This window comes from Panthera uncia, chromosome F2 (assembly GCF_023721935.1).
Source record: "Panthera uncia isolate 11264 chromosome F2, Puncia_PCG_1.0, whole genome shotgun sequence".
NCBI classification, from domain to species: domain Eukaryota; kingdom Metazoa; phylum Chordata; class Mammalia; order Carnivora; family Felidae; genus Panthera; species Panthera uncia.
The window spans coordinates 62,866,821-62,890,967 of NC_064812.1; the positions used below are offsets into that span (position 1 = coordinate 62,866,821).

The following is a 24,147-nucleotide window of genomic DNA, read 5'->3' on the forward strand; positions in this document are numbered from 1 at the left end:
GGAAAGCTTTACAAAACACGGAAAGGGGCATCCAGACTTTACCAGAGCCAGCCTCCCCTCAGGTGTAAGTTCGCCAGGGTAACAGAATGGCCGGCATCCACTGAGCCTCTGCTACTACATTTAGAAAACCTATAAAGTGGAGCTTACTTAATAGAATGCCAGGAAAATTCCCCAAAGGTGAGATTTTCAGAAATCAGACTTCTGGGATGCATTTTACAGGGGGGGGGGTACCCCTCCGCTATTGAAAGAACCGCAGGCTATCACAACAGCAATTGCACAAACGAACAACAGCTCCCTGGTGAATCGTTTTATGATACAGGGTGAAATATAGACCGTGAGCTGTCAGGTACTGAATTTCTTGTGGCTTAGCATTAAAGTGTTCTTAATGACATCCCCCCTGATATTCTCTGGTGAAGGCAACGTGCTTTAAATTCCATCTGTGGTGGTTGGATCGACCACGGCGTCATTTAAGAGACTTGGGGTGTATCTACACAGTACATGCTCTCCAGTGCACACAAAATGTTCAGTCAGTTAGAAGAATTTTCCCGCCTCCACTAATTGGGAACAATGAAAACCAATTCAGGTTCTAAAGGGAAATGTTTGCCTCAAGTTCTTGAGGTTTTGGCTTTAGGAATGACAGAAGTCTCGTGGCAATTTAGCAGTTCAAGTATAGGATATTTCCTCAATCAGAGCCATGACGTTTATTCTAGCTCCCATTTGCGAGACCCTACTAGGTTCCAGACACTGGCTAGATGTTTCACGTGCATTCTTAACGCAGCAGTTGTCCTAAAACAGAACTATTTTTATCTTCACTTTGCAGATGGAGAAACTGGTAACTCAGGTCAGGAAGTGGCAGAACGAGGATTTGAACCCACATCTATCTGTCTACCCAGCCTACAATTTTTCCATTCTGCTGAAAGCTGGGAGGAACCTTAGGCAGTGTCTCATCGGCTGGTTTTCAAACCGGATTCTAAGGAACGCGAGGCTCTCCAGGAAGTGCTTCAGGAATCTTTGGGGAAGAACTGGGAAAGAGGACACGTGTCGGGAGGCCAGGTAAGTTGGGCTTGGCCCCAGTCATTGGATTCAAACAAAGAAGCTTCATTTCTATCTGTTTTATAGAGTGACTTTAAGTTTTGTTTGAAATAAGGGTTTTGCTACTAAAAAGTTATTTTAAAACTCTTGATCTAGGGGCTCCTAGGTGGCTCAGTCGGTTAAACATCCGACTCCTGGGGGCACCTGGGTGGCTCAGTCAGTTAAGCTTCTGACTTCAGCTCAGGTCATGATCTTGGAGTTCACAAGTTCGAGCCCTGCGTTGGGCTCTGTGCTCCAGCTCAGAGCCTGGAGCCTACTATGAATTCTGTGTCTCCCTCTCTCTCTGCACCACCTCCCCCACTCGTGCTCTGTCTCTCTTTTTTAAAAATAAATAAACATTAAAAAAATGAAAAAAAGAAGAAAACATCTGACTCTTGCTTTCAGCTCAGGTCATGATCTCGGAGTTTTGTGGGTTCAAGCCCCACCTTGGGTTCTGTGCAGGCAGCATGGAGCCTGTTTGGGATCCTCTGTCCCTCTCTCTGACCCTCCCCCACTTGGGCTGTGTCTCGAAAATAAATAAATAAACTAAAAAAAACCCAAAAAACAAAACCAACCTTCTTGATATAGTTTAACTTCCTCCTGAAAAAGTCCAGAGAGATTAAATGTCTTGCCCCAAATTTTATAATAGGCCCAGCATTAACTTCAGATGTCCAAGCCCTTTCTGAAACCACTGGCCTCCCTGTACCCTTTATCTCTTTGCTTCTTAAACAGCAGGGAAAGTGAGAGATCATCTGACCTGACTGTCTTTCCTGACAGAATTCTTCATGAAAAATGGAAGGCAGAAAAACACCTTGGCTTCAGCAAGCTAGACCGTTTTCGGCCATTGGCTGTAAGTCTCAAGTCAGTCAATATTCACCTCGTGACAAATTAAAATCAAGTGAGGAATTAAATATGTAATTTGTCTGGATGGTTTAGGACCCTCTTCCCCTTCTCATTCAAATCAAAGTGAGTGGCAAAGGACGCTTTTGCATGAATCATCTTGCTAATTATATAGGCTTGGCTTGAGAGCACTCACTAGAAAACTGTTTACATCCCCCTGTTTATTAATCCACTCAAAAGCAACTCTTTCAAGGTGCCTGGGTCGCTCAGTTGGTTAAGTGTCTGACTCTTGGTTTTGGCTCGGGTCACGATCTCACAGTTCGTGGGTTCGAGCCCCACGTCGGGTTCTGTGCTGAGGGCGCTGAGCCTGCTTGGGATTCTCTGTCTCCCTCTCTCTCTGCCAGTCCCCAGCTTATGCGCATGTATGCGTGAGCTCTCTCTAAATAAATAAATAAATAAATAGACATAAAAAAATAAAAATAAAAAAAAAGCAACTCTTTTTACAAGAGACACGGTGTGTGTGGCAAAGACATTTTTCTTGGAGGGGCCAAATATAGCAAGGGAAAGTGAGCTCCTCCCTTCCCTCGGCAGACGGAAAGGCTCCCCACCTGGCCAGCTCCTCTACAGCTGCCCCAGCTGCACTCCACCTGGTCCCCAGCCTAGTAAGTCTCACTTCCCTGCCAGACCACACGATCCTTGAAACAAGCCAACTGTATCCCGCCCTGGAATCAAGGTACACTTCATCCTCTTGTTACTACAAAGCCTACCACACCCCCCCCCACACACACCCCCGCCCTAGCCTTTTCTGTTTCACTGTGTTCCCGAATGCAACCTCTGTGTGGCTCTATAGGCGTGTAGCGTCCGCCTCCCCTGGGCTGGTGGTCTATGTGATTGACAAACCGCTGTTGTTCCCACATGTGCAGTGTCGGACATCCTGCGTCTGGTCATTCTAGAACCTCTTACCCGCGGGGTGAAGAGGAGGTGAACAAAACAATGACCAGACATGAATACTGATACTAAATGGAATTTTGCAGAGAACTGGTGCCAAATATCACATCCTTTGGAGTTTTGCTAAGTGTCAGGCTATTTGCAAATAGAAATGAGTTTTAACTGAAATTATGTCAGCCAGAACTGACCTTTATTAATTTCCAGGCCCCAGAGCTTTCCTGTCTGCTCTTTTTAATTTTTATCGTTCTCACCTGGAGATTTTTGGGAGTAACAGCATTGTTCTCTTTCCTGAGAGGACTTAACTTTAGCCCTGCCTGAAGGCAAAAGAATAAAAAGATGACCCTTCCATTCCTGTCATTTAAATCTCTACTAACTGCATTCTTTCTGTAAAATGTAGCAGAAAGAATTTTTCCCATCTCCACAGCCGAAGAGATTATAATAAACAGCTCTTTTTTCCCTCCATTTGAAACATTCCAATATTAATATATTTCCAAATTCTGAGCCCTAGAAACAAAGCTTTAGATGTAATTTCTTTTCCTATTCATGAGATTTACAATAGGAAGGTCGTGTTTGTACTAGATTTTGGTTTGAAATTAATCTTCTTTTCTCCTCGGCATTTCTATAGAATCCAGGCACTTCATTATTTCACAGTCATTTCCAAATATTAAATGCTTGTCATTCTTGAGCAACGATCTAATCTTCCCTTTATGGGTGGAGAAACAAAAATTGTGGAACTTGCAAATCATTGCCAGGGCATAGATCACTGTAAAGGTTATGGCTACCCATTGACTTTCTTTCCTCCACACATTCTTTGACTACAAAGTAAAACTGTAAATTGTTCCCTGAGCGTCATATATGGCATCCTCTGACTATTAGGATGTATTAACGAAGAGCTCATTTGCATTCTGCCTTACAAGAGACACTTTATGGAGTAAATAAATATATTCGAACTCCACAGCCAACCTCAACGCTGAGGCTGTGCTATATCATCACACCCCCTTTTCTGGCCTGTGCCTCGTACAGATCAGAATATATTCTCAGTTCAGTTGAACAAGGGTTCATTTAACCCACATCTGCTGCTCATCAAACCTCTATTTTAGGAGCGGGGAGTTCTTTTTCAGAGATAGATTCTGTCTGGAAGGTCTACGGCGGCAAATAGTCCTCATTAAATTTCACAACATTTTACCAACATATATACAGTACCCGCTTTTATGTGATTATAGAACCCAGGCAAAACCCGGCACCCCCACTTCAAAGGATTCCTCACTTGACTAATTCTAAAGAGTAAATTGATTTTCTCATCATTTGTTGTATTTGACAATAGAAAAGCTGACGCAGCAACATTGCTAACATAACAGCTCATTTCTATTCAAGGGGAAGGAATTTGCGTTAATATTCTTAATGACTGGCATCTTTATGAGAAATGTGAAATCATTTATCCTTAGCAATAACCTGACTAGGATTAAAAAGTACTTGGTACTTAGAACGGAAGTCATCTGTCAGGAAAAATTATTTAGACTGATGCAAATTAACTGAATAAATTGGCTTCCTAATTATGGTGTATATATTCAAGTTTGTTAAAACCGGTTTGAACTAAAGCATTTGGAAAGGATCTTTCAAGAAGTGATCTGACATTCTGTTGGAGGAAAAGATAACACATTTATGTCACATTTCCTCAGGACTTCTGGAAATGATTTAAGAAGCCAGGACATGTAAATCAAAGGAAAACACATTGAGTAAGCATGTATGTGTCTTGCTTATTAGGAACGGCAATAATGCCTTACAGAAAACACCGAGCAGCGTGTGTGTGTGTTGTGCCCTAGATTCCAAATCAGCAGTCGTGCTTTCCTGGGGGGTTGTTTCCACCCTGTCAAGGCTGGCTTGGGGGTGAGCCCAGGGGATGAGGCTAAGAGATGAGCACTTCAGCCAGCCCATAGCAAACAGTGTGCAGACCAGTCTGTATTCTGTAGGACTTGTTCCACTTTGATACGCACAGTGTGCCGCACCAGTTAGCAAGTTTTTATTGGAAGCTCGGTCTTCTCTTCCTCGCCAGCTTCACAGTGAAACTTCATCTAGCTTTTTACCAAAAAAAAAAAAACAAAAAAAAAAAAAAACTAGTAAGTTGTGGGAAGAAGCACTTTACCAGCATTTGAGATTTAATTAGTCTGGCGGAAGAAAAAAGGCGTAAATTGTAGAAAAATGTAAACTGCTTTCACGTAATTAATGACCCGGTTTTACTGTTTAGCATTTATATGGAACTTTCTTTTGAGAGACAGAATTGATTTTTGGAGACTTGGGTCCAATTCCTAGCTCTACAGGTGTGTAATATTTTCATCTAGCTCTTTGCTTACAACTAGAATGACTAATATAGGAATAACAAAGTCTGAATGTGAATAGCAGTGTCTATCATGTGCTAAGTACTCAGTTATCGTTCAGTTTCTCCTCCTTTTTCTTTTTTTAAAAGTTTATTTTGGGAGAGAACGAGAGTGAGCATGAGAGGGGGAGGGGCAGAGAGAGAGAGAGAGGAAGAAAGAGAGAATCCCAAGCAGGCTCCACACTGTTGGCACAGAGCCCAATGCAGGGCTCAAACTCATGAACCAAGAGATCATGACTGGAGCTGAAACCAAGAGTCGGATGCGTAAGCAACTGAGCCACCCAGGCTCTCCTCCTCCCTTTTCTAACAGTCTTTTAGGGAGTTCGTGTCCTAAGCATGAGTTCAGTATTATTTGCCCTGGGCGAGTAAAAAATCTATTCCTTCTTTCAGTAAGCATTAGTGAAAGGGTGACCCTATAAACAGTTGCTTAAGTTTCCGTGTTTAAATATGAATATTTAATTATGTAAAGGAAAACAATAGGGTTCTCTCAAAGAAGGCAGTGCTTGATAATCATTAATAATAACACAAATGTTATTGTTGTGACTTCAGCCTGGGGGACAAACAGTTATTCAGGGGATTAGGTAAACTCAGGGAGTTCGGGTTTATGTTAGAAATCCTAAGAAAGCTTTTGCTAGAAAACAGTGGGTTAGAGAGACATAGAAAATATGAACAGAGGGAACATCATCCAAGAAATTCAGCATGTGCCAAATTCAGATTATCCCCTCCAGTCTTTTTGTGAACAGGCGGAGGAATAAATTGCGTATGCAAAAAACATACATGCCAGAGAGAGGAGCTGGGGCAAAGCGCAGGGGTGCAGATTGGGCTGAGAAAATGGAAGAGAAAGCAAGAGGTATGTGAGACAGAGCCCTGGACACAGCTAGTGCAGAGTTTGCACTCTTTGGGAGATGCTGGTTAGACGATGTCCGGAGACTGAGACAGGAAAAAGTCTCGTTCTGCAGAATCTGCAAGTACCCATGTCTGGGGCTGGCAGGTGCATTAGTAAGAAGAACGAGAGGCTAAGAGCCAGAGCCTGAGGCAAGGATGATGGACAGCAAAGGGAGTGATAATGGGCAGTTCCCGAAAGGAATTGCTTTATGCTTTAAACTCATGCCAAGTTAAATAACCTGAGACCTGATATGTGACTGACTTCCACGAATGCAGTTTTTACCCTGAAATTTCCTTACACTGCAGTAAGGTTAAGTTGTGCACTTAAGGTGTCCGTGTGCTGTGCTAGGGTGCAGGGCCAGGACAGGGGTCGTATTACTAACAGAGGAAGGAGGAAGGTGAATGTGGTCTTCTCAGCTCAGCTAACCGTTCTTATTTGAGGAATAATGTATACAGATGAGTATTACCAAAACCTTTGGAGTGGGAAGAAATCACAAAAGGGATGGCTCAAAGCGTGGGTTGGAAGAAGAGAGGGAAAAGTGTGTGTCGTATATCCCACCACCTGTCTTGAACTCCTCTTTTCTCTTCCTGGTTTCTTCTTGTGTCACTGCTCAGTGGGCACCTGTCAGGGCACCTTAGAAAGCCAGCTGGGTTCACCTCTTTTTTCCCCAACTGGTTATAGCAAAGAGAAAAACTCATAAAGTCCGATTAGTAGTGAGACTGGGCATCTCTTTTTGTCATATAGACAAGAGATGATAATCCAAGAGGTTATCCAGACGGTCAAAAGCCGTATCTGTCAGATTATCGACAAAGCACTTCAACTTTCTAGGGGAAGGCTTTTTAAAAAAACGAAATTTGTTTTCTGTTATTATTTCTTTTTTTCTGGCTGTGAAAGGTGTGCTTTGCTGTGAAGCCAGGTTTGGTGAATTGAACCAATTTAATTTTTAGGTCTTGTGTTTAACTATTTAGATCATGACATCTTAAAAGCTTTTTAGAGAACTCCAAACATCATTCATTCATTTAACAAACATTTATTCAATGCATAATGTGTGTTGGGGGCTGCTGCTGATGTAAATGAGATGTGGTACCTGCTTTTTCATACATTTGCTTTTCCATACAAACTATGTTCTTGGAAAGAATTCTGTCACTCACAGAATTAAAAAAATTACTGACGTATGATAAAGAAATTGGTTTAAAATATCATCTGAGCTTAAAGAAAAAAATGGGAATGTGGAATAAGGACAATTTAATTAATGATAGGGGATCTGGAGTACTCCAGATGCTGATTTGATCCCTATACGTCAACCATATCAGTTAACTTAGTCAAGCTCTCAGATCCCGTTTCGTTGTTTGCATCATGTAGACTCCAGGTCATAGAGTTGTTGAAAAAAACTAAATTCGATAATGTATATAAAGCACTTACTTGTACATGGAAGGTAGGTACTTAAGAAGTCTTACCTGCTATTATACATTATATTAGTAAATAAAACATAGGCATCTTTTTCAGTCATTTTGTTTTGTTCTTTAAGAGAAGGGTTTTTTTTTGTTTGTTTGTTTGTTTTTTCTATTGCTAAATACAACATGAGCCCAAGAAGTTTTAGATATATGGTCATTAGGGTATGAAAAAGCATTGTAATGTCAAGAGGATATAATGGAAAGAGTAGTGGTTCTGGAATTTGAGGACTTGAGTATCTGACTGTAGAATATGACTCTGCCATTTAGTAGCTATGAATAAGAATGATATGTTACCTTAATAGCCTGTTTCTTAATCTGTGAAATGGGTTCAATACAGCCTGTGTTATCAACTTCATCCAAGGAGTTATGAGGACCAAATAAAGTAGAATTGTCAAAATGATTTGTAATGGGTAATATAATAATAAGTTGTCCTGGGCTATGGTACTGATTACTGGTGATTGATTGGAGAAAGGTGTGGTTGTGGTTTCTAAATACTTTAAGTGGAAATTACTTTTCAATTTATATAGAAATAAATTATAGGTTTGTGGGAGGTGTGGAGAAATAGAAGACCTGGATCCCATTCTCCACTGTGCCTCTGATCAGCTCTATTTGTGTATGTGAATTATTTAACTCCTCTGTGTTCCTGTATTTTAAAAATTTTTGTAAATAAAAATTTGTAAAAAAAAAAATGAAAATAATTACCAAAAAACAAACAAACAAACAAACAAACCCACTGAGGCTTGGAGAATTGAGCTACCTTGTAGAAAAGTAGCAAGATAATTTACTCAGATTCATCTATTGTTAACAATTGGCCCCAATTCCTTTATCAATTGCTCACTTGCTATCTCTGCCCCCCACTGAAATATATATGCATATATTATATATATATATATTTTTTTTTTCCTTGAACTTGATGAGAGTAATTTGAAAACATCATGGTCTTATACCCCTAAATATTTTTCAGTATATATTGCCTAAGAATGTGGCTTTGTTTCTTATTCTTTAAAAGGGGCACACATGCTTAGCTGTGTGACATGTTCCACAGGGTTGCCGAAATCAAATAAACAATTGAAAGCACTTTCGGGGCACTTGGGTGGCTCAGTCAGTTAAACATCTGACTTCGGCTCAGGTCATGATGTCATGGTTTGTGAGGTAGAGCCCTGCGTTGGGCTGCACTGTGAACGTGGAAACTGCTTGGGATTCTCTCTCCCTCTCTGTCTGCCCCTCTCCCACTTCTGTTCTCTCTCTCTCTCTCTCTCTCTCAAGATAAATAAATAAACTTAAAAAAAAAAAAAGAAAGCACTTTGGAAAGGTATACATTGTTATATAAAATCAAAGGATGTGCATTTCCTATACTGGGAACAATCCAATTACATAAAACTTCAGAGGACTCACAAGTTGTAAGTGCAGTAGAGTACAAACTAAGAAAGTCCATTGCATATGTCTGGAACAAGATGAAGACTAGAGCTAACTCAAGAGTCTCTGTGATGCGTGAGAGAAACAACAAAGATGCTCTCACACTTTGCAACATAACTTTGGAATTCTATTCCTCCTGCAAAGACTTGAATCTTTACGCTGTTTTTTACTTTAACAGTTTGCCATTTTGTGTGGTATTTTTGGTAGAGATTATGAGCATGTTTGAGAAAAGGTCACAGAAACTCAAGGGCATTTGCTGCTCAATGGCAGGACCATAGAGCTCTAAGGGTTTAATAAGAGCTCAGCTTTATTTCTTCTGGTCCTCCCTTTAAGTAGTGAACATGAGCTGCTTTATTTTCATTATAGACAACAGCTGAAATACAAATAGGAAAAAGGAAAGCATGTTTTACAGAAGAGTTCAATGTATAGGCTTAGTCGAAAATAGTATGAAACTAAGTGTTCGCATGAACCAAAGAAATAATCTTTCATAGAATCCCTTTTCGGCATTTGCTGTAATAATACAGTTTAGCTATGTGACAAACAGGTAATTATTCTGCCACATTATCTTTGCATTCTCTGCAGAATTCTTCCTTTCATCAGAAGTTGTAACACTGGTAAGTTCAATTTCTTTATAATTCCAACCAGATTTGCGATCACATTCTCCAGTGGAGTGAAATACGACCAATAACTTGAAAATATTTATAAAAATACTGCTTTTCCGGTCGCATATTTCTTTCATTGCCCTAAAAATCATAATGGCTTCCTTTAGATACTTAAAACAACAACAAAAAAAGGAAATCTAGAACACGTTTTAGGAACAAAACTATTTTTCAAAAAGTCAAAGCCACACTTAAGCATTCTAAATTCATCTTTTATTTTGAATTATTAAATTGTTATTCTTTATAATACAACACAAAAAATGTAAGTTAATGACTAAGCAATACATTTATAATCCAATAATGATTGATTTTACTTCCTTTATAAATAAGTCCGTTTTCAACATAAATTATACAGATATATAATGGTATATACACTTGTGTAATTTATTAAGCTATGAAGAATATTGCTTTTAGGCTTCTCTTGGGAAAATTGCAGTACCTGAGTAAGAATTTCAAATGTTTATTTCTCAATGAGGTGACGTTTCTGAGGAAAAGCTCAACTGTTCTAATGCTACAGTTTTCCCCAATATTGAGAAAATGTGATGTTTCTTGAATCGCTTGAAGCACAGAGCAGTGAAAAAGGAGTTAGAAGACACGAGTTCTAACACCGATTACTCCACTTACTAACGCTTTAGACTCGGGCTTGTCTTCTCTCAGATTCAGCTTTATGGGGTGCAGAAATATTTGCATACCCAAATATTTCAAATTCCGATGATTTAGCTTAAGAAACGATGTTTTGAAGGGATAATGATTACTACTGTCATCATCATTTGGGTAGGATCCTTTTAGTGTAGGTTAGAACATGCCTCTACAAAGAAAGTTCTCTATACTAACACTAGATAATGTTCAGATCATCCGTAGCAACAGTGCTTGGGTATTTTTGTTAGAATGGATTTTCTGCAAGGAATATATCCAATAAATGCTTTTTATGGTATTTGTTCCAGTCCCAAGAATTCTCGACAGTACCTGATTATTCATCATAGCATTCAGCAAGAGGGTCCATGGTCACAAACAAAACTGGGCTCATACCTTCACATTTTTGTTAGATCCTAATGTACAATAGACCTATGAACTCCCTTTGGTCCTGGTAGAATTTCACTGACATGCACTCTTTTTTTAAAAAATTTTTTTAACGTTTATTTATTTTTGAGACAGAGAGAGACAGAGCATGAACGGGGGAGGGTCAGAGAGGGAGACACAGAATCTGCAACAGGCTGCAGGCTCTGAGCTGTCAGCACAGAGCCCGACGCGGGGCTCGAACCCACGGACCGCGAGATCATGACCTGAGCCGAAGTCGGCCGCTTAACTGACTGAGCCACCCAGGTGCCCCCTGACATGCACTTCTTGATGAAGCCTAGCTTGTAGAAGTTTCTCTGGTAAGAATGACATTTGTGACTTTAGGCGGGTCTCTGAATACCCACCAGGCCTCAGTTTCCTCAGATGTAAAATGAGGGATTTTACTTAGATGATCTCTAAGGTATACCTCTAACCTTCTGGGTTTCTATAGTGTTTTATATATCTTTCCTGGAAAATCTATCCCTGATTCTAAATTATTTTTTAAAACTACAAGAACAAAGATCTGGTAGGTTTGACAGAATGTGTGTTAATTTCCTTTTTCTTTTGCGTAAGTTAAAGCCTGTCATCTGACTGGCTAATTGTCCTACAACTGAGAAAACTCCTTAGCCAAATAATTTTTACAATCAAATCCTACTGTAAAATTAGAGAGAGAGAGAGAGAGAGAGAGAGAGAGAGAAAGAGAGAGAGAGAAGCAGTATGATTTACTATGGAGTTTATAGGGCATTTTAATTTATGCTATGCAGCAGATAGTGGATATATTCATTCAGGTGGCACAAGTCTACATATCTGTCACTATCTCTGAAATGCTTGTCTAGCCATAATTTTACAGGTCCTTAAAAACAGAATTGTCACAAACTCCTCAGTTCAGCTCTCAACAGAATTTAATTGATAACATAGAATCCTGAGTGGCTGGCATGTGAGTGTCACCCAGCTATACAATTTCACAACTAATCAAGGAAGATGGGAATTCGAGTTGGCCTATTGTCTATTTGAATCTGTTTCTGGATGGAATCCAGCTGGCTCAAACGCAGCCCTGGAAAGTGATGTGGGCAGAAGATGGAAAAACATTTAAGCCAGAGAACCAGCACCTAAGATAGAGAATTGCCTGGCGGAGCTGTGGATTTGTTGCTGATTAGTTTGCTAAAATTTCTCAGTAACCAAAATGCAATTTTCTATCCCAATTGTCCTTAAAAAATCTATGAAGAGTAACAATAAATGCAAAATTGTACCTAATTAAGAGCTAATATTACATGACAAGATTTTAAGTGGTGACAGAGCACCTATGAGAAGTAATAGGTCTATCACTGGAATAGTTAGGGAAAGAAAGTTCCATGGAGGGAAGGGGGTTGATTTTTCTTCAAGGATGGGTGAAATCTGGAAATTCAGAAGCATGATGAGAGGACGCTGTCAGCCTGGAAAACAGTAGGAGCAAATGCTTAGGAGTGGAAGTAAGTGATGTAAATTAGCTGCTGCACCGGCTTCATGAAGAGCAGAAAGCGTATGTGGAAAGTGGGGTGATTCTAGTGGGAAAGATTATGCAGGTCCTCGGATGCTGATGTTTTATTTAGACTGGGCGCTGTAGAAGGTTGAGAGATGGCTGTTTTAGGGTAAGAGCTGACATGGTGAACCGCGCGAAAGGGAGGTCGGTTTAACAGTGGTATGTAAGTTGAGTAGGAATAAGGAAGAGACAAAGAACAGAGCTCGATGTAGAAGCATAAGGTGATGCAGAATTGAATTAAAGTCCTTCCCCTTTTCCCCCACCACGCCTTCTAATTTCAAGGAGTCTGTTTTATTTATTCAGGCCTGTTTTAAGGAAGAGCAGAGTTTGCCAGTAGCCGAGAATAATGTAATCTAGGTGGGGTGAGGGGAGGGCAAAATAAAGGCAAAGAGGTGGTGGGCAGCGTGCTCCCTAAAGGCTAACTGATGTGCTCAACATCACATGGCTAGTGGTAGCCAAGCTCTAGAACCCAGACGTCCGATGTTTTTTTCCACTGAACCACCCTGCCTCTTTTCCCTAACTATAATACTACTGCCATTATTCAGCAAATTTTATTTCATTGCTAGCAACATTTGAATTCATTACTTGCTCAGCATGAAATATGATTGACCTGAACCAATGAGGCAGCCGAGTGGTGTATTCTAAGCTTCCACAGGGGTTATAACAACGGAAAAAACAATTGTAGGAACACCTCCAATTCCACTTCTGAGACTACCGTCGCGGTTGATCAGAATGGTAGATCAACAGTGAGAAACGAAATGGCTATTGAAAATAACAATTGCTATACGTAATCTTTTTTTTTTTTTTTTAACACAAGGACCACACCTTTCTATTCAATATGTCTTTGTCTCTCTGAGGAAGGTCTGGAAGTTGAACATGTAGGAGTAGAATCCTGAGTTGAAGTCAGGATTTAGGTGGTCTGAAATTAAGTTTAGGAATAGCAGCTCATGTTCCATACCCCAATCTCCAAGCAAGCACACTAGCCCATTGACCTAAGGGGGTACCAGATGAAGAGATCTGACCTGGTATTAAGCTTGGCAGCTAAGCCCAACTTTTGTGCTTGCGGCAGATGACGTTTATTGATCTAACTGTGGCGCTTGTGTATTATATCTTTTCCCCTTGGTTCATTAAACGGGATGTCTCATGAAGTACCAATTAAATCATTAGCCATTAATAGCTTTCAAATATAAACTGGCTCATACCAATTAGACCATCATGCATGGCAACCGTGAATGAGAAATGGATTACAGGTGCTGTTACTTAGGCTGGCATTTCTCCCATAGGAACCAGGGAACATGGTTCAGAAAACTCAGTTGAGTAAAATAAAACAGGCCAAAGTCTTCATTAAAAACTTGAATAGCACCCAAGTCTCTTTTGAGGAACCGAAATGCTGTCACGTCTCCACAGGTCAATGCTATTCCCACTTATTTCTAGTAATAAGACTACATTTTAATTCTAAATCTTGCTGACTCAAGTAGTGTATTCTTTCAATCATGCTGCCCCCCAACATCTAGTGCCAGAGTTTGAAATGGAAAATACAGTTTTCTATTTCTAATAAAATTACACCTAATCCTGGAAACTATGCCCTGATTTAGTACAAAGAAGTGACTAAAACTCTTACTATTTTGAAGAGGATCTTATTATGACGTATGTGGCTGAAACAAATAAAATAAAAGGGCAAAGGAAGAGGGGATAGAAAGAAAAGCAGGGGATGGGGAAACCTATCCCAAACCTTAAAATTAAGAATGATTTGTCTTTATGGTGAATGAAGAAGGAAGTGTCTATACCATTTGTAAAATAAGTCATTCATACATTCTGTGAAAAGGTTTTCCAACTCTTCTACAGTAGAATTTAAAGGTTTATGGACAGAAGCAACTCAAATATTTCATTTCTTCTTGCCTCTAGATTCCCTTTTAATTATATGTCTCTCTCCATCAGCATTTTCTTAGTTGGAAGAAGAGAATTATAGGTATTCTGTAGAGGTAGTTTGTTATTCTGACTTGAAAATTTATTACGTCCCCAGAGTTTAAGAACACTAGACTTGTTATTTGGCCAACCGTTTTCTTAACCTGAGAGAAGATCCTTTTGATCCAAGGAGGAATATGTTATTAAGAAAAATCACAGTTGTGCATTCCATCTTATGTATCACTGATGATCAGGAAATTCGATTTCATGTTTAAATTATAAAGTATTATAAAGTTATCCCAGGCATAGTTATCAGTTAACAGATAACAGAGAAACATTTATTCCACAACGACCATTGTTACTTTGGAAATTTAGAGTGCTGCAAAATGGAAATTCTACTTCCAGCACCCCCATTTTCTTATGTGGTGTCACCATTCCCCTGTTCCCTGGCTTTGATACATCAGTGTCACCTTTGTCACTTGTCCTCTATTTGACCAATCACCAAGTCGTTGATGCTGTTATTTTATCTCTTCATAATGTTTCCTACTACCCATCCTTTCTTCATTCTCAACATCATCACTGGGACTGGGCAACATTTTTTGTTTGTTTGTTTTGACCTTTGGTCTTTGTCTTGTTCCAATTGTCTTGTTGTCTCTCTTCTCTCTTTCTCTTTCTCACTTCCTCCATTCTTGAAAAGCCTATTGCTTAAACTTCCTAAGGCACATTTTAACTATAAAGTTCAACTTGTATACTTGAGATGTCGTGACACATCTAGAATTGAGCTTAATGTAGCTCTGACGTGACATTCTTAATACAGAAGACAGAGAGTAGAGGCATCAGAGGACCACACTCTACTCTTCTTCTCTCTTCTTTCCCTCTATCACTCCTCTTTTCTCCCTCTCTCCCTTCCCTTCTTCCTTCTCCTCTTTGTCTAGTGCCCTCCTTCATTGTATTCCCAAAGCCCATCTATACAAATGCTCTGATTCAAAATGCTGTGTCTTGATTTGAAAATGACATACCTGGCTTAAGTCCAAGTCCTTGCTGAAGAGGAGCTTTCCACCATCTTGGAAAGATACAGCCCTGGGAACGCTTACTGTGGTCTAATCCCTGTGTTAAGCATCTTACTTTCATTATCTCACTTAACCTTTATAACAACCCTTTGTGGTAACCATATCTCCATTTTATAGAAAAGGAAACTGAATGAAAGAGAGGGTCAATAGGCCCCACACAGTTTGTAAAGGATAGAGAAGATTCACTGCTCTGATTCATCTGCTTATGATCTGGAGCAAAGTCTTGCCCAGCTAAGGTTCCCATTCCTCCAATAGGGGGCTCTGTTGATGTCCTTTTTATTTTATTAGACCTTAACAAGGGTTATTTAATCACCACATTCTTCGCATTACTATTAAACAATTGCTTGTGTGCATGTCTCCCCTCACAGTTAAATTAGATATTCCTTTAGGGCAAGGATGGTGTCCTTTATTATTTTGCATTCCTCTCCGCATTGGGACAGAAATGCACAGGAAGCTCTCAAATACATACAGAATAGACAAATTAACAAATCGATGGAGCTTTCTTAAGCCTGTTCCTTTTGGCTCTATTTAGATTCTATTTAGAAGGCACATTGTGGCCGTTCCTTAAGGCATCAACTCAATGGCTAAAAAGTAGTTTAAGCTGTTTGACATTGAGTATATCCCCCAAATCTCTTTTACTAAGTATAGATATTATATACGAAAAAGATGGTGATAACACATGTGGAGACTTTAGGTGTCTCAAATAACAAATATTACATCACCTACGCTTTTATTCATCTGCTATATTCAGAACACTTCTTTCTCTTAGCAGCATGAAGCTTTCAAGAGGAAAAAAGGATCACATGATTTGCAGGGGCCTCTTTGCTGGGATGCTCTTCTTATACATGAAAGTTAAAAAGCTGAAGTTTCAAGAATATCTGGATGCAATGCCAAGCACATCTGTTTACTCAGAACTTCTATTCAGGGGAAGATTGATTATTGGCAGGTGAAGGTTAAGGGGGAAGCTTTAAACTGGCAGGAAGTCTATTCAGAGGACATGTTATATTATAGAGAGGTGATTTTGGTGCTAAGCCATATTAGTGATATGAGTTTGAAGATAATATCCACAGGTGCACACTCCTAAATTAATTTAATAAATGCACACTTGGCATGCAGTTAATCTTTTCTCACCATGACTCTGGTATAGCTGATATCTTAGAAGAGTCTAACTTGCAGTTTTATTTTAAATTACTATAGCAGGTGTTATAACAACATACGTGAGCTACAACAACAAACCACAAAATTGGACAATAGACAAAACTCTCTGTAATTCAGATTTCTATTTTGTTTATTAGGAGTGTTCTAGTATATTGCTCAGAAAACTGGGACAGCTCTTAGGCTGGTATGTTTCGGGCTTCTTTCATCAAAGGAATGGATTCAGAGGGATTTTCTTGAGTTCTTGAGACAAACTTGGGTTTTTTATGAAGTGAAAAAGTTCATAGAGTATTAGCTTTATTCGCAGATGGGGAGAACTGTAACACAAGTCATAAAAAACTAGTCAGGGTTTCAGTTCATTGTAGCAACAGAACTAGTATCTAGAAACAGCAATCTGTAGCTGAACTAAAGATCTGGGCAATGCCAATGACAACAAATAGATTAAAACTGAGGAGAACACAACAGAAGCAAAAATATGTGAAGGTAGGTAAAAATCTATGTCAGAGCCAGTAGCTCACGAACAGAAAAGTCAATGACGGTAGTTTTATAACGTACTCGGATACGTGAGAAAACAAGTCCCCATCTGACTAATGGTACTCTTCTCTTACAAAAATGTCGAGGCTTGCTCATGTGTTTACTACCCAGATGGACGTTAGAATCCTTATTTTACTTTAAGCAGAGTCATCCGGGCTCTTGCCGGTTCCTGAACTCTGTTCCTACCACTAGCCATCTAACCTTGTGTGAAAATTTGATTAGTATCACACAAAATGTGGAGATTAATTTTGGGACACTTTACGTCCTACAATGAATTTTCTTTTTTCTTTTCTTTTCTTTTTTTTTTTTTTTTTACCCAGAAGCACAGTGTGTCTGTTCATTTCTTCAGCCTAGCAATTTAACATCAGTCTCACCCACTACAGTTAAGTGGTGACATGTCCCAGTCCCTGGGATTCACATTTTAAAACATGAAGAAATATGTCTCACAGATTTGTAGCTCTGTGGTTATAAAGAAAATCAGAGTATAAGAAAAAGTCCTACCTTTGAAGGTGAAGTAGAGACCTCCATTTTTTTTTTAAATTAACAAGGTTTAACACATTGTTGTGCAGCAGTACAAAGATCATATACTTTGGGGGCAGAGGGAGCTAGTTTAACTGAAGCAGCCGAGACGAAGTCAAGCAACATAACTGTTAATGAAAGTTCTATGCACGTGTTTGCCGGGGATAGGGAGGGATCTCCAGAAAGGCCTCCTTGCCCTTTATGCTAGAGGAGTTTCTTTCCTCTCCCTGGCCTGGGGCAGGTGCACACCAGATGATCAGGCTTGGAAAGAATATCCTTTGATGTATCCCAAGATCCTGAAAACTGAAATTGAATGACCAGTGTCCACAGATATGTTTGGGAGGTGGCATTCAGTGCTTTGTTAGATAATTTCTCAGTGAGCTGCCCTTCTGGGGAAAGGACACAGAGAGTAGGCTCGATGTTTGATGGTGGGTGCAGTTTGGGAAGAGAACCGAGCTCAGGCTGATTGCTTCCAGCGTTTTGTTAAATTTGCTTTGGAGGTGAAGGACAGCAAAGGTCCAAGCCCCTGGTTTTGTCTAAATGGTATCTCGCTTTACCAATTACTTCTGGAAGCTTGACCTGACTCCTACAATGTTTTGCCAAGTTATTATTTCTTTCTAAATAGTGGGCCAGAAGGAAGGAAGAGGAGCACATGACCCTTTGGTGAATTCCACTCCCTGCTGGGGTCCACCGCTCGGACCCTTTGTTCCCCCAGCGCTGCAGCCCAGTGCCTGCTCTTTATTATCCTTTAATGCAGGACCCAGGACTCTGCTCCTCCCTGCAAAGTGTATTCAACTGTCACCATTGTCCCCACAGATCCATTAACTCAGTTGCTCCATGCCAAAAGCAGCCACCCCTCCATCTCCCTCTCCTACTTCCTCTGCCCTCCCTCTGTCTCCCTCTCCTTGCCCTCTCCATCTCTCCCCACCCCTCCCCGCCCCTGCTTTTGGTGAGAGTCTTACTCTCTTGATCTTTCTTCCCCTTCCCCCCCTGCTTTTGGTGGCAGAAAAGGGTACCTACAGACACACCGTAAATACATAAAATCAATGACTAACATAACTGAGATGAACACATTCACGCATCCTGGATCTATATCTGTGTACGCACCTATCAACCTCCTTTCTCTCCCATTTATTGCACATGCGCCAAGCCAGCGCTTTGTGCGTTTTCTCCACAACATCCTCAAGGTAAGTTCTTCTGACTCTGTTTTACAGAGGAGAGGGCTGAAAGGCAAGTCACCGTCCAAGGCCACTCAGCTACTGAGCGGTGGTCCCTGGATTAGAACACAAGTCCACCTGAACTGAAGACTGTACTCTCCTGCTTTCAAAATCGTAGTTGAAATTTTATACCATGAGGGGCAGCTAATAGATGTAATTTCTACCATAGTTACAGAAAGCTGAAATAGATGGAGATTTGTCATTGTAATACTCAAACTTCATTTGGGGCAATAATTTCGCATTCTGTTTAGGTGGAATTTGTTCTAAGCTACCCCAAAATACAACCACTCAAGTGTCATCATTTTGTTTTTCTTCTCTCTCATGGGGGGAGAAGACTCTTAGAGCTGGCAAACAGCTCTAAAGTGGGGTAACCAGAGAGAAAAGTGCCTTGGATGTTTGAATGTCCCTGTGAACTAGTCAACACACAACTATTAGTGTCTTCCGTGGGAAATACAAGTAGATCAAGCCAGTCTCTGTCTTAGGAGACCTCCCCCTACCTGAGGAGTCAAGGGAAAAATGGCAAAATAGAAAACAAGATAAAATCAAGGCGGTCGTGCTAAGTGCAACCCATACGTAACGAATGGTCGGTTTCAAGGGAAGGAAAACATCCCTGGGAGATGTGGTAATCAGTGGAGGCTTCTTGGAAGGGATGGGACTTAAGCTGACATTTTTGAAGGATGAAGTTAGAGAGATGATGTGTGTTCTACACAGTCTCACAAACATAGAACCCGAAGGAACAGTGCCCGTGAGGGCAGACCCTCATTTTGCAGACAAGCTAGAAAAGTAGAGAGGTTGCGGTAAGAGAAGAGACCAGGAAGCAGGGATGGGGGGTGGGGATGGGGTTGGTGTTGGGGGCTGGGGGGTGAGTTGAACTGGCCACTTGGGCTGCAGGGAAAAGGAGGTTTGGCTTGTACTTCTGTAAGGATTTGGTGGAAGATGCTGTCAGAAAGTTGGGACCAAGGAACAGATGGCCAGCATGTCATGTGAACTTCATTCTGTGAGTAATGAGGGTCCATGTACTAGTTCTCAGCTCAGAAATGCTTTGATGGAAGCAGAGTTTTAGGAAGCTCAGTCTGGACCGGTGGATGGAAGAGGGAAATGGAGGCAGGCGGACCAGATAAGAGGCTGTTGTAATGATCCACGTGTGTGATGCAATCATTGTACTGGAGCGGTGGCTGTGGGCCAGATGTGGGAGATGTTTTAAAGGAAGGACTCACAGAATTTGACGACAGATTAGCTACGGGGGTGAGGGGGCTATTAGAGAGAAAAAAAAAACCCAACAGGCTAATTCCCCTCCTTCCTAGCATATTGAGATAGAATTGAAAATATTTTAAATAGGAAACACATTTCAGGACAAACTTTTTCCAAAAATATCTTCTTTCAAACGCCTCCCCCTGCCAGGGATCTAACCTAAAGTAAAGGTAAATTTACCATATGACCATAGAATTAATTTCATACATGGGCTTCTTTTCCCTCAAAGTCAATAATGGTGATAAAAATAATAATCTATTTAGAGTCAGCGCCTTAAACATTTTAATCCCCTTAAACATACTCCACACTCTCTACACAAAAATATTGTACAGGGAAAAAAGAACCAGATGTCCTGACCTGACCCACTGGTTGGCCTCAACCACATGGCAATGGGTGGAAAAGCTTAATACTCAGTGTCACAAAACTTGCTTTATAGATTCGTAATGTGTAAACCATTTTAAGTCTAAAATACAAAGGAAGCAAGCCCCTATGCATTCCCATATGGATATATAATTAGGAAAGGAAATGCAAAGTGTCACTCTTGACACTTGTCTCTACTAGTAACTATTACAATGGAAATGACCACAACAATCTGCCCGCAGTCACATAAATTTCCTTAGAAGTGAACAGAGAGGAGCCCTTTTAGTTCTTTGATGAAGGTTCCCACTCACAACTTAGCATGAGCTCAGTGAATATTTGGATTGATGTATGTTAGTTTTCCACTCGACCATAAAAATGGATTTTGCAACTTACTGAATCAAGCTTTCAGATGGCTTTTCGCCTCTGAGATTCATCACCTGACTGCGTGCCTAGATAGCAGGATGCATCAATAGTGCCAGTGGAGATCTGCACCCCCCGGGCCCCCCCCTCCCGATTCTGTTCCCCTTCACCAGGAGGGACAGCCTTGGTGCTCAAACACTTTTACAGCTGTTGCAATACTGATGGGAACTTCATGTGTGTTACCAGCGCAAGTGCTGTCAGGAAGAAACCAAATGTCAAACGGAGGTATGTAGAAGTCACCATAAATATGTCTCTGAATGTTTACCATCTGGAACCGTAGATTTAGATTTTGACAAGCAACTGGGATTGCCCCGTGGGCACTGTCTTCTAAGCAGAGCCTCTTAGCTGTGCTAAATAACTTCATCGTACTTTAGCCTTGTTGGGGGGATGGACACACCACTTTGCCTTCTCAAGGTGTGAATTTATTATTTCTCAACATTCCCTTTTTTGCTTCCATCCCGCCTAATCCTGCATGCAATGGGCTTTTGGGGGGGGGGGTGGGTTTCTTCCATATTGTCAAAGTCCTGGGCAGGCAGCCTGGTGGTCAGTCTGCGACATTAGCAACATATGCTTGTGGGGCTCCATGGCTAAATGAAACTTGCCTTTGTTAGATGCCATCACACCCATTTCCATCCTGTGAGCAGAAACTTTACTTTCTTCTGAAATACTTCTGTGAGAGTGAAAAATGGCATTGGTGGTCAGCACGATACCTGCTACACGCCGTGCGTGTAGTCCTCCTAATCCTAACACAACCCCAGATATCAGTTTGCCTTTCTGTCTTTATTTTTTTAAGCCCCGGTTCCATTGTAAAGCCAAAGTGGAATGACTGGAATTCCAGAAGACTTCAGCTTATGAACTTAGTCCTATTTGGGTTATGTAATATTGGGAACTGGATAATACTCAGTCGTCATAGCTGCCTGCTTATTTATGAGGATAATTTCGCACTGAAGGCTTTGAGACCAGAGAACACTGTGAATAACAACTACACACCATGCTGAAGTGTTGTTTTAATCAGAACTTTTAAAAAAGAAGATGAAATAATATAACTGGCTGCAAAAAAAAAATGTATAATGCAACCTGAAACATAATTTTACAAGCATCTTTAGGCAGTTGAATGAGTACAAAAATCACAAAGCACTAGCCATAAATCCTGCTGTTCAGCCTATTAAACCGCTCCCATTTCAGAATAGCTTATATACAGTATTATTCATCAGATTTCTCACCTGCAGAGGGTAAGGACAGTGTTGGGTTTCTCTAGCAAATGTGAGAGTCCGGTAGACACAGGAACTCTTGAGCACCACAGGTATACGGACATGAATGTAGGAGGGCAAGTCTGTTAGAGTGCAGAAGAAGTAACTCATTGACTCCCCTAGCTCGGCCAAAAATTTTAAAAATGAAAATTTTATTTTTTGATCCCTGTAAAAATAAGGCGTCAGTTTGAAAGGCCTTTTTTATGCCACACATTAAACGTAGTGTATAAACCCCATTGTTTCATTCGGCTCAATTTAATTTTGGTGGGTGCTTTTGGCAGATTGGTCCCGTTAATAGCTACTCACATAGATGATGGCAACTCATTTTCTGTTGCTCCGGCACCGGATGACCATTCATTTCCAGTGACTAATTTATAATTAAAGCCTTTTTTTTCCCAATGTTTGTTTATAACCCAGCCAGAAAATCTATTTCCATTTAATTAACACTTCAGATAGCCTGTTTGAAACCTATAAATGTCGTGACTTTAATGATCCATCACAGAGATGCTACTTTAGTTTTCAATGACTTGTAAAACTTTCACAAACAGATCTGCAAATGAATTCCCTCCATCTGCTTCCCTGCAGCTGCAAGAGGGATAAACTCCGTTTAAAGAGCATTTTCCTACTTCCTCCTTTTCTGCTTTTCTTCCAGCTCTGAGCATTTCTGTTTTAAAGCCGATCTATCAGCTGCTCAGAGGGCAGCCTCTTCTCTCAAGGAGTTTTCAGTCGCCAAATTGTGTTAAAAACACTTGGGTCCGTCATAAATCAGACATAATGCATGTTTTAAAAATCGGGCAAGGAAGCATTTCCACCTCTGCCGGCAACTCAGTAATAGACTCTTACGGGGGGCTTTATAAAGTGAGGCGTAAAATGCAACAGTTCGAAAGTGAATTTTAATTCTGAAAGCTAAAATAAATGCTCTCTCGGCCTGACGCGTCCTTTATGAACAATCCGTAGCTCCCGCTTCGGGTAGGTAAGGAGGGCATTAGAGAGTACGAATGCCGCTCCAGAAGGCGTTTTCTCAGCTACACCTTCAAGAGCAAGGCATGGGGAGTGTTCGCTCTATAAAGACAGCCAAGCACCCAGCTCCTCACTGTTATCTGTCCACCGTACAATAGCAGCATTGATAGGAGAGCAACAACTGGCTTTGACAAGTGTGCTGTGCTAGCATTCCATTCAAAACTATGTTCAGAGAGAGAGGGAGAGAGAGAGAGAGAGAGAGGGAGGGATGGAGGGAGGGAGGGAGGGAGGGAGGGAGAGAGGGAGAGAAGCATTCAATGTCTTTTACTTTACCTGAAAAAACTGCCTTTCTTGTGGCTGCAGCAAATGAATTCCTCCTCTGCTTCCAAAGGCAAAGTAGCTCTCTTGCCCGCAACTCTCACTTGGAGAAGACCACACAGCTCCCTGCTCCTAATCCCCACTCGAATGTGATGACACACACTAACCCCAACCATCTGGTGAAACACGTCCTCAAGCACTCAGCACGGTGGTGTGTCAAGACGGGCTGCCCAATCCAATTGCTGGGGCTGGGTGTCTCTCACCGACTGGAGGCTGAGGGCAGGACTGAAACTGGAGGTCTGAGAACTCCCAGTCAAGTAACCTGAGATTTCAGAGAGAAAGGACGGCTATAAAGAGGGGAGGAGTGGGAGGTGCTAAAGAGAAGGTGGAGGGAATGAATTATTCCGGTGGCCAGTTGTGCGTTACTTTTCACAACTCCTTGTGCTCCCCCGGGGACGACTGGGACCCTCCCGGGGATGCACTGAAACACTAAAAATCTTTTCCTGGCCAACCTAGCGAGGGCAATCTTCTCAGTGAGGCACCCTCCCCGCACGCACCACCACCACCCCCAGGAGAGAAAAGATTCATCCTGCCATACTGATAAAGTGTTAATGTAGGAGCAGTTTGCACTGAAATGTGACATCTGCATTTTGAGATCTAAACTCCTACCTTCCTTTGATTAGATCATGGCTGCCTCCAACATTCCAGGGAGAAAGGGGGTGGGGGCACAGGGCTAAGAGCAGAAACTTGTCTGTTCCCACGTACGGCTCTTCACCGTTTGCCACAGGCTGAACTTCAGAAATAGTCCACGAAAATCATTTTAGTTTCTACTCATGTAAAATAGCACGCACCCCCATAGATGAAGGTGGCTTTTTTAATCACTTGCTGCTTTCACAGACATCTCTTTGTAAAAGCACTTGGTACTAGAGGGCTGCACTCTGTCATTGATTATTTTTATTGGCTTC

The 24,147-nt window shown here is 41.0% G+C and overlaps 1 protein-coding gene across 1 annotated transcript in view; it reads right to left on the reverse strand.

Annotated features, from left to right (window-relative positions):
- SULF1 (sulfatase 1) overlaps positions 1–23,729 on the reverse strand; it is a 175,115-nt gene extending 151,386 nt beyond the window's left edge. Inside the window, exon 1 of the mRNA XM_049633299.1 lies at positions 23,198–23,729. The gene's annotated coding sequence lies outside the window, so the exon portion shown is untranslated. The remainder of the gene's footprint in view (positions 1–23,197) is intronic.
- Between the last annotated feature and the right edge of the window lie 418 nt (positions 23,730–24,147).